We start from the raw sequence: 15,010 nt of genomic DNA, 5'->3' as shown, positions 1-15,010 counted from the left end.
AGAGAGAGAGAGAGAGAGAGAGAGAGAGAGAGAGAGAGAGAGAGAGATGAAGGGAAGGAAAGGAATGACATTCATTTTCTCCACTTACATTACTACTTCTGTGACTATGGACAAATGATTTAATTTCTTACACTTCAGTTTCATTATCTACAAAATCAAGTAGAGGAGACAAGGAAGGAAAAGAGGTATATAGTAGTGGAGAAAGCAAGGAATGCAACATGGGAGAGACAGTGAAAGAAGGGACAAGGGAGAGATGTGGTTAAAGGGTAGAAAGACACAAATAAAGGCAAGGATTCAGGGAGAGAGGGATAAGATTAGGCAAAACAGGAGTGGGAAAGGGTGGGAGACAATGGAGGCAAACTGCTGAAAGGAAAAGCAAAAGGAATATGAGGCAGGAAAGGCAATGGGGAAAAGGGAAGTGTGATGGGCCTGTCATGCTTATCAAGCCATTGTCAAGCCATATCATGCTTATCAAAAGGGCCTATCAGTTCCTCTGAAACTGGTAAGAAAGAAAAGTGTGTCCATGGAGGAGAGGGGAATGAAAGACAAAGGATATGAAGAGGACAAAGCCTGAGCTGAATGGGAAAGATCAATCACAGGTCAGTGCAGATACATTAAAATAATCTGCATTTGACAACTGGCAGGAAGCCTCAACTGTTTCTATACAGGAACTAGCTAACAACCTCCCTTACCCACTGACAGAATCTGAATCAAATTGTCTGTATTTCTCCAGATTAACAAAGAAAATCTTGGCAGGCCTGAATCATAGACTAGTAATGCCTTTATAAAGCAATATTAGCTTTATTTTAATTTACAAAACCTATTGCATGATTATGACCTTGTAATAAACCAGCTCATACAAATCAGACTTGGAACATTCTCCAAAATGGGAGAGATTTATTTCACTTGTGCTTTAAACGAGAAAGAGGATAAATCAGTGTCAGCATGTAGCTGTAATGTAGCTTGAAACTGAATTCAGGCATCATGTCTGCTGCCTTCTCAGTATTAGAATAATGAGAAATTATACTGATATTTATAATCCTAGAAATATGATTGCTGCTGATAAATTATGACATAGCCAGAGAAACATGAACATATAGTTAAAATGATGTCTGAGCCATGCCAGGGTTCAACAGCTCTTCTGTGTTTGTACAAAAAGCATGTAACAGATCATTTAGTAATGGCATGTCCCCCTGGGCCTAATTAATCAGTCAACTAAAGGTCCTATTTATGGGAAATAATTGCTATGTTGTAATGATAATTCCACACAATAAAAGAAGATTAATGTTTTGTGGTAAAATTGCTCACCTCTCATTTATCCAGTCAGGGTCAGAATAAGTTAAACAAAAAACACACACTCACTTCCATGCATAAACACAAGCTAAGTTGGAAATAGACAATTCAGAAGTATCCAGAAAGGGAAATGGCTACACAATTGTAGTGGATGGAAGGAGAGGAAAGGTATGGGGAGACGAATTAAGAGGAATGAGAGAAAGACTTAGAGAGAGAGAGAGAGAGAGAGAAAGAGAGAGAGAGAGAGAGAGAGAGAGAGAGAGAGAGAGAGAGAGAGAAGGGAAGAAGGAAAGAAGAAAAGAGAGAAGGAAAAGAGGGAAGAGAAAGAGATAGACTATGTCAAGAATATAAATTATCATATCATTTTGGGTCATGTCATGCTTATCAAAAGTAACACCCATTAAGTATACTCCTTAGCAGTCTTGGTCACTACATTGCAAGTTTCCATTTTCTGGAAAGGGGAATCACTGCAGAGTTTGTCATAATTCTACATTAAAGATCATCTTATGGCTCATACATCTTGATCCTTAATCCACATATAATACAAATATGTCGGTTCTCTCACCTTTAATCAGCATTTATTTCATCCTCCAATAGTTAAATACCACCAGCTACAGCTCAAGGCAGCTTGTATAGCTTCTGAATATTTCAAGAAAATGAAATTAATTTGTCATATGGCATTTATGAATATGAACAGTTATAACAGTATTTAATGCAGTTGTAGGCAAGGAAAACTGTGTTTGTATGTAGAGGACAGCACAAAAAAAAAACAATGGGAATCTGGTCTAAAGCTTTTAAATTGAATATTTCTTGGTTATTTCTTATTGGGGAGCAGTTAGACAGTACAGTAGATAGAGCTGGACCTGGAATCAGGAAGACTCATCTTCCTGAGTTCAAATCTGGCTTCAGACACTTCCTACCTGTGTGACCCTGGGCAAGTCACATAACCCTGGAGGCAGAGCACCAACTAATGGGGAGAAGAGGAATTGTGAAAATCCTCCTGTGACAGTGGTACTAGAGCTGAGCCTAGAAAGGACTGAGGGATTTTTAGAGACAGAGGCTAATAGGGAGGGCCATCTTAAAATAGGAAACAACCTGTGGAAAGGCACAGCATTGGGAGATGAAATCTTGTGCATGGGAGAGAGACAGCAAGTAGGTCCATTTGTCCAGAATGTTTATCATGCTGAGGGGACTAAATTGAAATTCTAAAGAGATGTGTTCTTTTGGGCAGCACATTATTTCAAAATCTAAAACAAAACTGGTTACTTATTTATAAACTGTCAATTTTGGAGGAAAAAAATTCCTTTATGACTCAATATGAGGTGTCTGAGAACACTCATTCAGGAATGCAAAAGGGGATTGAGGGTGTGTAGCAGCAAGCACCCCAAGCGCGTCCTCAGGGTTTCCAGCTACCACAGGTTCTTGGATCTGCTTTGTTAAAGGAAAGCAACTCAAAATGGGTTAACAAGCTTACTTTAATCAGTCAGACATATATCGTTTACCTTGTTCAGGAGAAAAGGTCAGCACCCTGAACCTCAAAGTATACAGGCATAATTATCAAGACAGAAACATCAAGTAGACAGATTTCCAAACTGTCCAACTATTACATCCATACCTAGTCAACATCTGGGTTTCCACATTCTGGGTTTTTCAAAGCCGGGGGACTCTCAACAACGGCTTCCCAGAATTCAGATCAAATCACAGAATACTTCTCAAACTGATTCCCAAAACAAAGCTACACATCAGGGCTTATATAGCCTTCTCCTGGCTCAGAGAATGTAACAACCTTATTGACTCACTGGCCAAACAAGAAGTATCTACTGAAAAACAAGCCTCCCTCCCCAGGCTTCAGGTGCATTTTAGCCCAGGGGCAGGAAAGATCTTCCAAATTTGCATTCCCATTACAGGGTGTAGCTAGGAAATTAAAAAAAATGTAAAAACAATCTTGACGGCTATTTCAGAGCCACTTTGAAAACTTATTACAGTACTTACATCTAGAATATTTAAGTGTCTATTCAATTGTTAGAGCTCTATGAAAACAATCAGTCCTACATGTAATTTGATTTTTCATTCAGCTGCAAAAGGTTTTTTACATTTGGGAGAAAAAATAGGCTTTCTTTTCTCTTCTGAATAAAATATTACTAATAGAAATGGGTTCTTTAGGATAGATGCATTTTTAGCACTTGTTTACTTTAACTGGAAAGAATAGAAGATGCTACCCAAAATCACTTTTTAAATTTGCTATGATTTAATTTCCTGTCAAAGTAATTCTTTCCAAACTATGTTAACATTAAGACATTGAATTCCCATCAAAACAGCCAACAAGATTTGTGTTCCTCATTCCAAATGCCATAAGACAATTTTGTTGTTTTTTTTTTCAATTCTGTCACAGGCACTTTTATTAACAGACCATTAGAAAAATAATCATGGTGTAGAGACCTTTAGTTCATTCTTCTAATAAGCCTGTTGATCTGGTCTTCCCTGATACCAGCATCTCCACCTTCCACAAAATGTGTAGTCTTTTTCTTCATTCCACCTCATGGAGAAGATAAGTTGAAGGGCCACAGGAAGTTGTTGGCAGCTTTGAAGTGCTTGCCAACAGTGTAGTTCTCATGGATCAAGTCCTCCATGCAGATAATTCCATATTTCCCAAGAGATTTTGCAATAAGGGCATTATCCGTCAGGGCAGTTCGCTGTTTCTTGATCTTGCCATAACCATATTTGTAAATCAAGTCATTCACAGACTTCAGGTTTGGATAACCCCATGCAATGTACAGTTCCACAATCCTCAGCATGTTAATTGAGGCCTTGTTAAGCTTAACAAAAGTGCCATTGAAGATTTGGCGAAGGTGAAGAAGCTGCAATACTTTTTGCACCTTTGGGCTAACACCATCAATACCCCCGATTCTGATCACAAAAGCTAACTTGGGTTCAGCAGGTATGGAGAAGTTGCCAGCTTTGCATGCCATTCTAGCCATCCAGGTTTTGCTTCTGTACATCTGTCTGTACTCCTTATGGTAGGCTTTAGCTTTTTCATAAATAACTTTTCTCTGTATTTTACAGAGCTTTTTTTATAGCCATCTTCTTCTTCAAACATTTGGCCTTCAGTATTACAAAAGCCTTTCTTTTTTTCAGAAGGGATTCTGGAATGGATGGTAGCTTCTTCTTTTCTTCTACACCTGCCATGATTCCGGCCAGAAAAAGAGGCAACAATTTTGGTTTTTGTCATTATTACTCTTGCATTTTGCTTTTTTTCAGATTTACATTTTCTGATTACTTTCTCATAGTTATATTTTAAAAAATCTACGTTTAGAAAATGAATTTGAGAAATTATCCATCAAATGAGGAAACTAAATTATGATACATTTGACCAAAACATTTTTACTTTAGAAATTCTTGATTATATCAACACTATTTTTTCTTGTTGTTGTATTTTTTAAAATTTAATTTATTTTAAAAACTTTATGCAATAAAAGAAACATTTCTGTAACATAGTATTATTGATGATTGAACACAAAATTGCAAATCTGTTATGTACAACTTTCTATTCTTTTCAAATATATAATAAAGTTATTGTACAAATTTATTTTCCCTTCCCACCCACTCTAGAGATGGCTACCACTAAACACAAATAGGGATATAGCTACACACACACACATTATAAATACATATGTGTGTATATAAAATTATTCTACACATGCTTATATTTATCAGTCCTTTCTCTGGATTCAGATAAGATCTTTTGTCGTATGTCCTCTATATTTACTAAAGTCAAAGTAACTTATTTGCTCAAAGTCATACTTAAAATAATATTGCTGTTACTATATACAATGTTCTCTTGGTTTAATTCATTTCACTCATCATTATTTTGTGCAAATCTTTCCACGTTTTTCTGAGATTGTTGAGCTAACTAACTCTTATGGCACAGTAATATTCTATCACAATCTTATACCACAACTTATTCAGCCATTCCTCAAATGATGGGCATCCCTGCAATTTCCAGTTTTTTGGCACCACAAAGAAAGCTGCTATTAACATTTTAGAACATATAGGTTCTTTTCCTTTTTCCCTAATCATGCTTGGAAACAGACATAGTAGTGATATTGGTGGGCCGGAAGTATTGAATACTAAATCTCAAGATGTCAGTCACTATAAGGAATAAATGAAAATAGAAAATATTAACATGAAATTAGCATATTAACATGAAATCCTTTCTAAATGACAATATTTTGCATTTTTTTTCTTTTATACGCTTCCTCAATGTGCTGGGAATACATTATAATTGTATTTTTTTAGCCACCTGTTTATAATGATTCAAAGTATTTCATTTCTAAACCACTGAAATTAATCAAGTCACCAGGCTACAGAGATTTGATTTTATAAATCTTCACTGCAATCTCCTTAAGGTATTAATCATCAGAGAGTGAATTCAGAAGTTACTACTCACTTATTCAATTCAATTATCAAAATTCAAACAAATTCAGCTGCTCAGGAGGAGAATACTTTTTCTTTTAAATCACTGCGCCTCCTTTCTTTTGTACAAGAGTGTTTCTCCCCTAAGAATAATAAAATTTCACTATTTGGATAGACATGCAAATTCTTTTGCTTTAGCAATGTTAGAAGTCAACTTAGTTGTTTTTCCCGGGGCCATCTTGTGAATTGAAAATTATGCATAGTTTCTTAATGGAAGTTTTTGCTCTTAGTGACACCATTTATAAAATCCAAATCTATAAATAACATTGTGGCACTTGTGTTTATCTGTGTGTGTGTGTGTGTGTGTGTGTGTGTTAAAATCAATGTTTATAACTGTGTATGGATATTTGAAATCAAGGTTTATATCTGCAGTGTGTTTGTTCTGACCCTTTACTGAAAAGCCAGTGCTATGTCTCTCCATTATAATTAGTGTGTACCATGAGAAGTTTGTGGAGTATCTCTTCTTTACTACAATAGGCTAGACAAGAATTAAGGGATTGTGACTAGTGTGCTAGGTTCATTCCTAAATATCAGTTAGCTTTAGCAAAGGGATATTTACTTCAAATATATACCAAGAGCAAATTCCAAACATTTCCACACCCACCACCTTGGTCTCTGTGGGAATATGTTCTGCTTAGCCAAGTTCCCCCACAGTATTGGTCCCATGAAACTTATATCTAGATTGTGGATTTCTGCCAAATGTGTCCTTGTCTTCACTTTTTTTGTATGCTAGGGTACTGAAAGTCCTCTTTAAGGTCACTACTTGCTCCTTGGTTTGCTGCAATAAATAACTAGTCTAACCCTGGCTACTGGATTCCTGTGGCTTCCTCTTCCAATTTTTCAAAATTCCCAGAATTTGAAATTTCTCTCCTTTCACTATGTATCAGGAGCAAAAGAAATATTGAGACCTCCCTATAGCAAATGAGGTAACACACACATACACACACACACACACACACACATGCCCAGTAGCTAAAGTTAACAAGCTTTTTGGAATGTATACACTGTCAATCAAAGAGCCTCTCTACCATAGGCTTGCCAACTGGAACTAGATGTAAAAACAACAACAACAACAAAACCTTTGAATGTGCCACTCTGTTTCCAAAACCCTTCTCTTTCCTATTATTATAGTTTTCCCAGAAATAAGGTCCCTAACATCCTCCAAAAGAGGTCTTTACATTTTCCAGACTCCCATTTCATGCCTTAAACAACTAATCAAAGAAAGAAGGAAAGAAGGAAGGAACAAACGAATGAAGGAATGAAGGAAGGAAGGACCCACCAAAACTGCCTCTCCAAAGTTTCTTAGTGACCAAATCCAATGGTCTTTTCTAAATCCTCATTTTCCTTGACCTCTCTGCAGCCTTTGACACTGTTGATCATTCTTTCCTTCTAGATACTTTTTTTCTCTCTAAGTTTTTGGAAACCAATTTCTCACGGTTCTCCTTCTACATGACTACGCCTATGTCTCCCTTGCTGAATCCTCTTCCATATAGTTCCTTCTAACCCTAGATATCCCTCAGGGAAGGCATAAGGAAAAGGGTTAAAAGAAAGGGGTGAGGGGAGATAAGAGGGAGAATAGATTAAAGGAAGCAGTGCTTAAAATTAAAGCAGACTGTTGAGGAGGGGACAGGGTGATTTAAAAAAAAGATAAATATATGACAATAGGATGAAAGGAAATATATAGTTAGCAATCATAACTATAAATGTGAATAGGATTTACTTACCCATAACATGAAAGAGGATAACTAAATTCATTAGAAACCAGGATCCAACATTATGTTGTTTACAGTAAACATACTTGAAACAGAAAAATTCATATAAATTTACAATAATGGGCTAGCTTAGAACCTTTTATTTGTCAGCTGAAGTTAAAAAGGCAGGGGTAGCAATCTTGATCCAAACAAAGTAAAAACTCTCCTAATTAAAAGAAACTACATTTAATTAAAAGGTACCATAGACAACAAATTACTATCAATATCAATAATGAACAGCATCCAAATTCTTGAAAGAAAAGTTAGATGAATTACAGAAAAAAAAAATGGACAATAGAACTAAAACAGTGGAGGATCTCAATTTACTCCCTCGAACTTAGATAAACCTAATCATAGGGCAAATGAGAAAGAAATTAAACAGATGAACATTTTAGAAAAGTTAGATATGATAAACTTCTAAAGAATATTAAATTAGAATAGAAAGTACTATACTTCATTCTCAGCTATGCATGAAAGCACAAAAACTGGTTATGTGCTATGGAATAAAATCCTAACAAATACAGAAAAGCAGAAAGAGTAAAAGCATCTTTTTTCCCCAAGTGTAATGCAATAAAAATTACATCCAATAAAGTCTTTGAATAGCAAATTAAAGATTAATTTGAAACTAATCTAATCCTAAAGAATAAATGGGTCAGGGGATAAATCATAGAAATAATATTTTTATCAAAAAAACAGTAATAATGAGACTACATATATAAGTTTGTAAGATGCAGTCAATGCCGTATTTAGGATAAATTTTAAATCTTTAAGTGCATACAACTATAAAAGAAAGAACAGATCAACAAATTGGCCATGCAACTTAATAATAAAATAAAATTTTAAAAGAACAATGCATTAAAATTTTCCTTTTAAGGGGTGGCTAGGTGGCACAGTGAATAGAGCACCGGCCCTGGAGTTAGGAGGACCTGAGTTCAAATCCAGCCTCAGACACTTAATAAAAAAAAAAACTAGCTGTGTGACCTTGGGCAAGTCACTTCACCCAAACTGCCCTCCCCCCCCAAAAAAACAAAACAAAACAAATTCCTTTTAAACACTAAAATTGAAATTTTGAAAAATCAAAGGAGAAATTAATAGAAATTAAATGTGAAAAAAATCTATTGTGTTAAAAAATAAAACTAGCAGATTTTTTTTTAATGTGGCTTATCTATGACTTCACTAAGAGTTACCACTGTTGGCGTGAATGAGAAGGTATGGAATTCAAAGCCATTTGGTGATTAAGTCATCTAGATTGCTCAGTAATGAGAGCACTGGGCCAGAAGTCAGGAAAACCTGATTTTAAATCTACCCTCAGACACTTCCTAGCTGTCTGACCCTCTTAATCTACTGGAGAAAGGATTGATGAACACTCCAGTGTCTTTTCCAAGAAAACCCCAAGGACAGTATGGCCCATGGGATCATGAGGAGTCGGAGATGACTTGACAGCAACAACTGTCATCTCTTTTGCAGTCAGTTCAATAATAAACCACTCCCTAGCTTCTCCTACTAAGCTGGGGTAAAGGTAGGCAGTTATTCTTATATAATTATGTTTCACTCATTAATATATTGAAATAACAAAAAGTTTTGGAACAGTAGCTAAGACTCGGTTTAGACCACTGGGAAATGGCTTAGTAAATCCTTGTTTCAGAGAAGTAAATGGAACATTGGTAGTAGAAGCTAGTCAACTATGAGTGAAATCTGCTAAACTTTTCCAAAAATAAAAGTACTATATCACTGAAAACTGTAAACAGAGTCAGACATGACTCAATAACTGTCATCTTTTCCACATTCAATCCAATAGTAAACCACTCCCATGACATCTCACAGAGAGTTTGTTTTTGATTGGCAAATTCAGTCTCCAAAGGTGGTTCAAATTAGCATTGCAAACAGGATTTTTTGGGGAATGGGGAAGAACATGGTGTAATTTAAGAAAAAGTTGGACAGATCTCTTTTGAGAACTAACCTAAGATCTAAGAAAATGGGTTCAAGACTTGCCTCTCATACCTACTGCTTATGTAACCATATGTTACTTAAATTTTAGTTTTCTAGGTTCCTCTCTGAGACAGAAGTTCGTAACCCTTTTTTGTGTCATGCACTCCTTTGGCAGACTATATAGACCCCTTCCTAGAAAGTTTATTTTTAATTTTTATTGAAGAAAATATGAAGTTTCACCTTGAGGTCAGCATAAAGATTTTTTTTCCATCCATATTCACAGACCTGATGATATCTATTGACAAATCCCCTGAGGAGGCCTATTGACCCCAAATTGTAAACTCTGTCTTTAGACCTATAATTTGCAAAGAAGGTGTTAATGTGATCCCAGGGAGTTTCCTCATTTTGGGAGTTTCTTATGCCAAAACAATCACAGGTCTAATAAATATATGTGTGTATATATGTATATGTGTTTGTATGTGTGTTATACATACATATACATATATATATACATTTATGTATACATATGTTATATATACATACATATATTTAAGAAAACAATAATAATTCCCATTTATCCACAAATCATTGATATACTAATAACAAAGTATTCTTATATACCTACTGTAATAATAACTGTATATAGTGCTTCAGAGTTTACACTATACTATTTTTTTGCATATTCTGTTGTATAAAGTCATATAAATATGATTATGCCCTATTTTTAGACCTATAATTTCATTGCTATATAGAATTTTCAGTAAAAAAAAAACTTGCTTTACCAAAGCAAATATGGAATTTTTTTGCAATTTAAAACTTTATTTATTTGCTTAGAGTACTGAAGAATTAAGTCACTTGACCATGGTCACATAAACATGTGCCAGGGGATTCAATTGGACAAAGAATCTTCCTGATTCTGAAACTATTTTTCTAACCACTGTGGAATGGATATCTAAAATGCATGAGGAAACTGAGTTCAAGAGTTCAACTCCATGACTTGTTCATAGTCACATAAGAATCAAATCCAAGTTTTCTGACTTCAGGCCCAGGATTCCTTTCATTATACCTTGTAGTTGTGCAAAATGTTGGGTTTTTTTTTTTTTTAGTAATTCAGACTTTTTCACAAACTCAAACTGAAATTAGTGAGGTATGACACAGAATATGTATCCTAAATGAATCACCCCATTTCATTCATTGATAGTACCTTTTAGCTGCTCACCATGCTAAAAACATTGAAGTAATCTTTCACTAATTGATTTTTCATTCAAAATATTCCTCATATATTCGTAATTCATCATTATCATCTTAGTACAAATCTTTATCACCTCTCACTGGATTGATGCCACTCATATAACTCCAGGGAGAAACCCAAAGGGTAAAACATTGAGGAAATAGCAACAAAAACAGTATATTAAATGTCGATTACTTTACGAATAGCTAAATCTTATAGGGGAAAAGTTTTATAGGAAAGCTTTGTAGTATTTCTTCCCTCCCAAGATGTTGCTAGAATTAACTTTTTAAGAGAGGCAACTGATAACAGCAGCAGAGGTAATTGTTGGTACAGTGTATAGAGTACTAGCCTTGGAATCAGGAATACCTAAGTTCAAATCCAGCCTCAAACACTTAATAGCCTTGTCACTTAGGTAAGTCATTTACCTTTGTTTTCCTCAGTTTCCTTAAATGTCAAAAATAAAAGCACACACCTCAGGGTTGTTATGAGGATTAAATGAGATATTATTTATAAACCATACTTAGCACAGTGCCTGGCACATAGTGAGTGCTATGTAAATGCTTATTTCATTTCCATTCTCTCTACCTAAAAAAGGCATAGTGAATATAAGGTCAAGTTTCAGAATTAGGAAGACCTATATTCAAACAGGGAGGATGAGAAGACTGCTGCCCTATGTTGGAGAAAGTCTGCAGTAGAGCCAGAGGAAAAATAAACATCATGTGAATACATTGTTTACTTCTAAGATGATGCTATTTTGCCTACCTAGACTACCCTCTTCCTTTTTTTAACCAGTCATCATAATCCTGTTTACTCACCCAGACCCACTTTAGACTCCATCTCCTAAATGAATCTTTCCCTAAACACTTCAATCCTGGGTAATCTCACTGTTCTCAGAACTCATAACATTTAGCATCTATAGAATTCACTTACCATTTACTGATCCATGGAACCCTTTGTGTTTTTATTTAACTCTTCTGTTGTTACTAAACTTTTCAAGCCTAGCTTTGTATTAACTGTTGTTACTAAACTTTTCAAGCCTAGCTTTGTATTAACTGTTGTTACTAAATTTTTCAAGCCTAGCTTTGTATTAACAAACTAGATCTGACCATCAAGAAAGCCTGTGCACAGAGTGTGTGCATGTGTGTGTGCATGTGTGTGTATGTGTATGTATAATGCATTTTAATTCAATAAATGAATTCATCATTGTGTTACTATGTGTTAAAAAGAAATAACTGGTATTGTATTTATTGCAAAGTAACAAACTGATAGTTTAAAATATTGAAAATTAGCTGAGGAAATACAACTCTTTATTGCATTTATCAGTAGTCAATATTAAAAATATATGAACAGGGGCAGCAAGGTGGCTCAGTGAGTAAAGTGCCGGCACCAGAGTCAGGAGGACCCGAGTTCGGTTCAGGCCTCAGACACTTAACACCTACACAAAAGAAACTAGCCATGTAACCTTGGGCAAGTTACTTAACCCCAATTGCACTCCAAAATGCAAAATAAATAAATAATAAAAATATATGAACAAAAGAGTAGACTTAGCCATAACCTCTAGCTTTATCATTTCCTTGTTTTCCATGTCAGATAGAGGCCAAAATATGTGACACCATTAAGCAATCCAAAATGAACATTTGCAATGGAATTTGGGGATCTCTAGCCACATTGTTAATATGGGTTTTGGGCCACGTTTTCTGGTGTTTGTACCATGCAAAACTGTAAAATGTTTTTTTTTGTTTATTTCATATTTCACTGGGAATCTAGCATAGGGAAGCAGAATATGTAAAATGAAGTTAGGAGAATAAATACTGCTGCCAGCTATATTTGTGCGATCTTGGTCCAGTCAATGAATTTCTCTGACACTTGATTTCTTCACCTATAAAATGAGGGACTTGAATTAAATGATCTGAAAGATCTCATCTCACCCCATGATTCAATCATTATATAGATAAAATAAGTAGTTACTTTAATATATTCAGTCATCTTCCTGCACCCTCCCTCCCCAATGAATTCCATAAAATTGATTTGTATATATAGTCTGTATCTTAACATTGCCACTTGTAATACTGCCAATTTTCACTGAGATGTAATGATGATTTAATATATAGCAGTAAAATATTTTACTAAATTGATTAGTCACTTTATGAAGGTATGCTATGTGATTTCTCTAAATGCCAAGCAGTAGATTGTGTGTGAATCATTATATAAATGTAAGCACCATTATAACACTGAAGATAGACTCACTGGGAATTAGTTTTTTTTTAAAAAGGACTTGATTGGGGTGAACATAATATTTTGGGCTTCCTAGACTACTAATTTCATCCTAATTCATCTCTCCCGAATTTATTCCTACTTAATTCTGCACCACAGTGATAACTTAAGAAGGTAAATGTAAAGTGAAAATGTCCAACTGAGGAAATGAATTTTATAATCAACTCTGATTTTATTTTCTAATGTTTCAACTCTGGTCTCAGCTTGATCCTAGTTGAATATCAGATCTCTTATCAATTATATACTACCATGGAGTCTGGTTTCCATTGTGGCTTATGGAGCTAATATTTAAGACATTATTTTATACCTCCAAAATATCTTGTAATTTTTCTTTTTTTGTATTTACTGGTGAACATAGTTTAATGAGTCTCTCAACTTTTAATCTACTAGGTCCTGATTTTAGGTAGGTGACTCTGTTCAAGAAAATTAAATATAACATAACTTGTTGAGTTAGAGGATTTGTGTTCAGATACCATTTTTGTACTTGCTACGTATGGGAAATGACCTTGAGAGAATCATTTAAGCTCTGTGGATCCCACTCAGCATTAGTAAGACTAAGTGACTTGTGTGATCTCTTTTAAATCTAAAGCTATGATCCTACAGTATACTCTACAGTATACATAACTTTTTATATCATAATGAAATATTGGTCATCAATAATTATGCATTTGAGATTCACTGAAGGGTTGTGAATAGACTGTGGATTAAACCTAAGTGATAGACTTTTAAGTAGTGATTCTACTTATTGACTGCTACAGATGAGTAGATTACAATACAAAAAGTTCTAGAGGAAGTTAGACTTAAATCCATTGTTCTTTGATGTCAACTGACACCTCTCAGTTTTTTTCCTCTATTTCCCTTGTTCTCTTCATGAACATAAGATACATCACTCATAAAAGTCCTTGTATATCACATCTAATGATGTTCTGAATATCACTGAAACCTATGCGGAAATCAGAGAAAGAGTCTAGTATAGTGGATAGAGACCTACCATCAAAACCAGGAAGTTTGGGTTCAGGTGTCTTCTATTAAGTGTATATGCTAGCTGTGTAGTCCTGGACAATCATTTAATCTCTAAGTACTCCAGGTAATTCTTTAAAACACTAAATTGTAAAAAAGGTAGTGACCAGCATCAGTATAGAGTTTATTCATCCAGGAGTTGCCTATGTAAATGACATCATGGATCTAATCCTTATCCTTATATGAAAGTTACTCTTTGGGATGTTGAAGCCATCCATTATGATTTATGTACAAAGGCACTTTTTATACATATCTGTCCCTCTTTCATTCTATCCTGACTTTTTTATCGACTAAAGTTTAAATTGTAAGTGAAAAAAAAAACTAAAATTTCTCTTGAAAATGTAAATTTGGAGTCAGGAGGACTGACTTAAAATCCTACTTCTGCTAGTTTATAGTTCCTACTCTATGACCTTGGGCAGCAAGTTGGCACAGTGGATAGAGCACTGGGCTAGGAACCAGAAAGATTCATCTTTCTGAGCTCAAATTTAGCCTGAGACACTTATTATCACTGCGGCCCTGTGCAAACCACTTAACCCTGTTTGCCTCAGTTCCTCATCTGTAAAATGAGTTGGAGAAGGGAATGGAAAACCACTCCAGTGTCTTTGCCAAGAAAACCCTAAATAGGGTCACAAAGACTTTGAAATGATGGAATAACAATGCTTTCAACTATCACCTTAAAAAATTCACTTGCTTCTCTTTACTTTAATTCTCTTATCTTTACAATGAGGAAATAGATTAGATTATTTCTAAAACCTCTTCTAGTTCTAATGCCTACACATTTTTTTTCTCTTTGCTGCTGGTTTGTATTTGTTTATGGCATTTATTCCAGTATACATGACCAAGTGATGATAGCCTATATAGTTAGTATGCTTTAGGAAAACAGATGGAGACTCATTTGCAATGAGACTGTGATTGTTTAAAAAGAGGAGGGAAGTTACTGTCAGCTCCAGTATCTTTTTCTTACTCCCATAAAAAAATTATAAAACAGAACTGCTCATACCTAATCTCATTGCCCAAGTCCTATGCATGCCACATCTGG

At 35.0% G+C, this 15,010-nt stretch overlaps 1 protein-coding gene and 1 pseudogene across 4 annotated transcripts in view; one reads left to right on the top strand and one right to left on the bottom strand.

Annotated features, from left to right (window-relative positions):
* Positions 1-15,010, top strand: part of KHDRBS2 (KH RNA binding domain containing, signal transduction associated 2) — an 890,357-nt gene that overhangs the window by 751,673 nt on the left and 123,674 nt on the right. The window lies entirely within an intron of this gene.
* LOC138148053 (large ribosomal subunit protein uL30-like) lies at positions 3,654-4,495 on the bottom strand (annotated as a pseudogene).

Source organism: Petaurus breviceps, unplaced genomic scaffold (genome assembly GCF_028583685.1).
Source record: "Petaurus breviceps papuanus isolate PSGF00001 unplaced genomic scaffold, PetGlider_PUasm1.0 90822, whole genome shotgun sequence".
Classification (NCBI taxonomy): domain Eukaryota; kingdom Metazoa; phylum Chordata; class Mammalia; order Diprotodontia; family Petauridae; genus Petaurus; species Petaurus breviceps.
The sequence above is the reverse complement of the archived record's forward strand: the minus strand, read 5'-3'. Positions and strand labels throughout refer to the sequence as shown.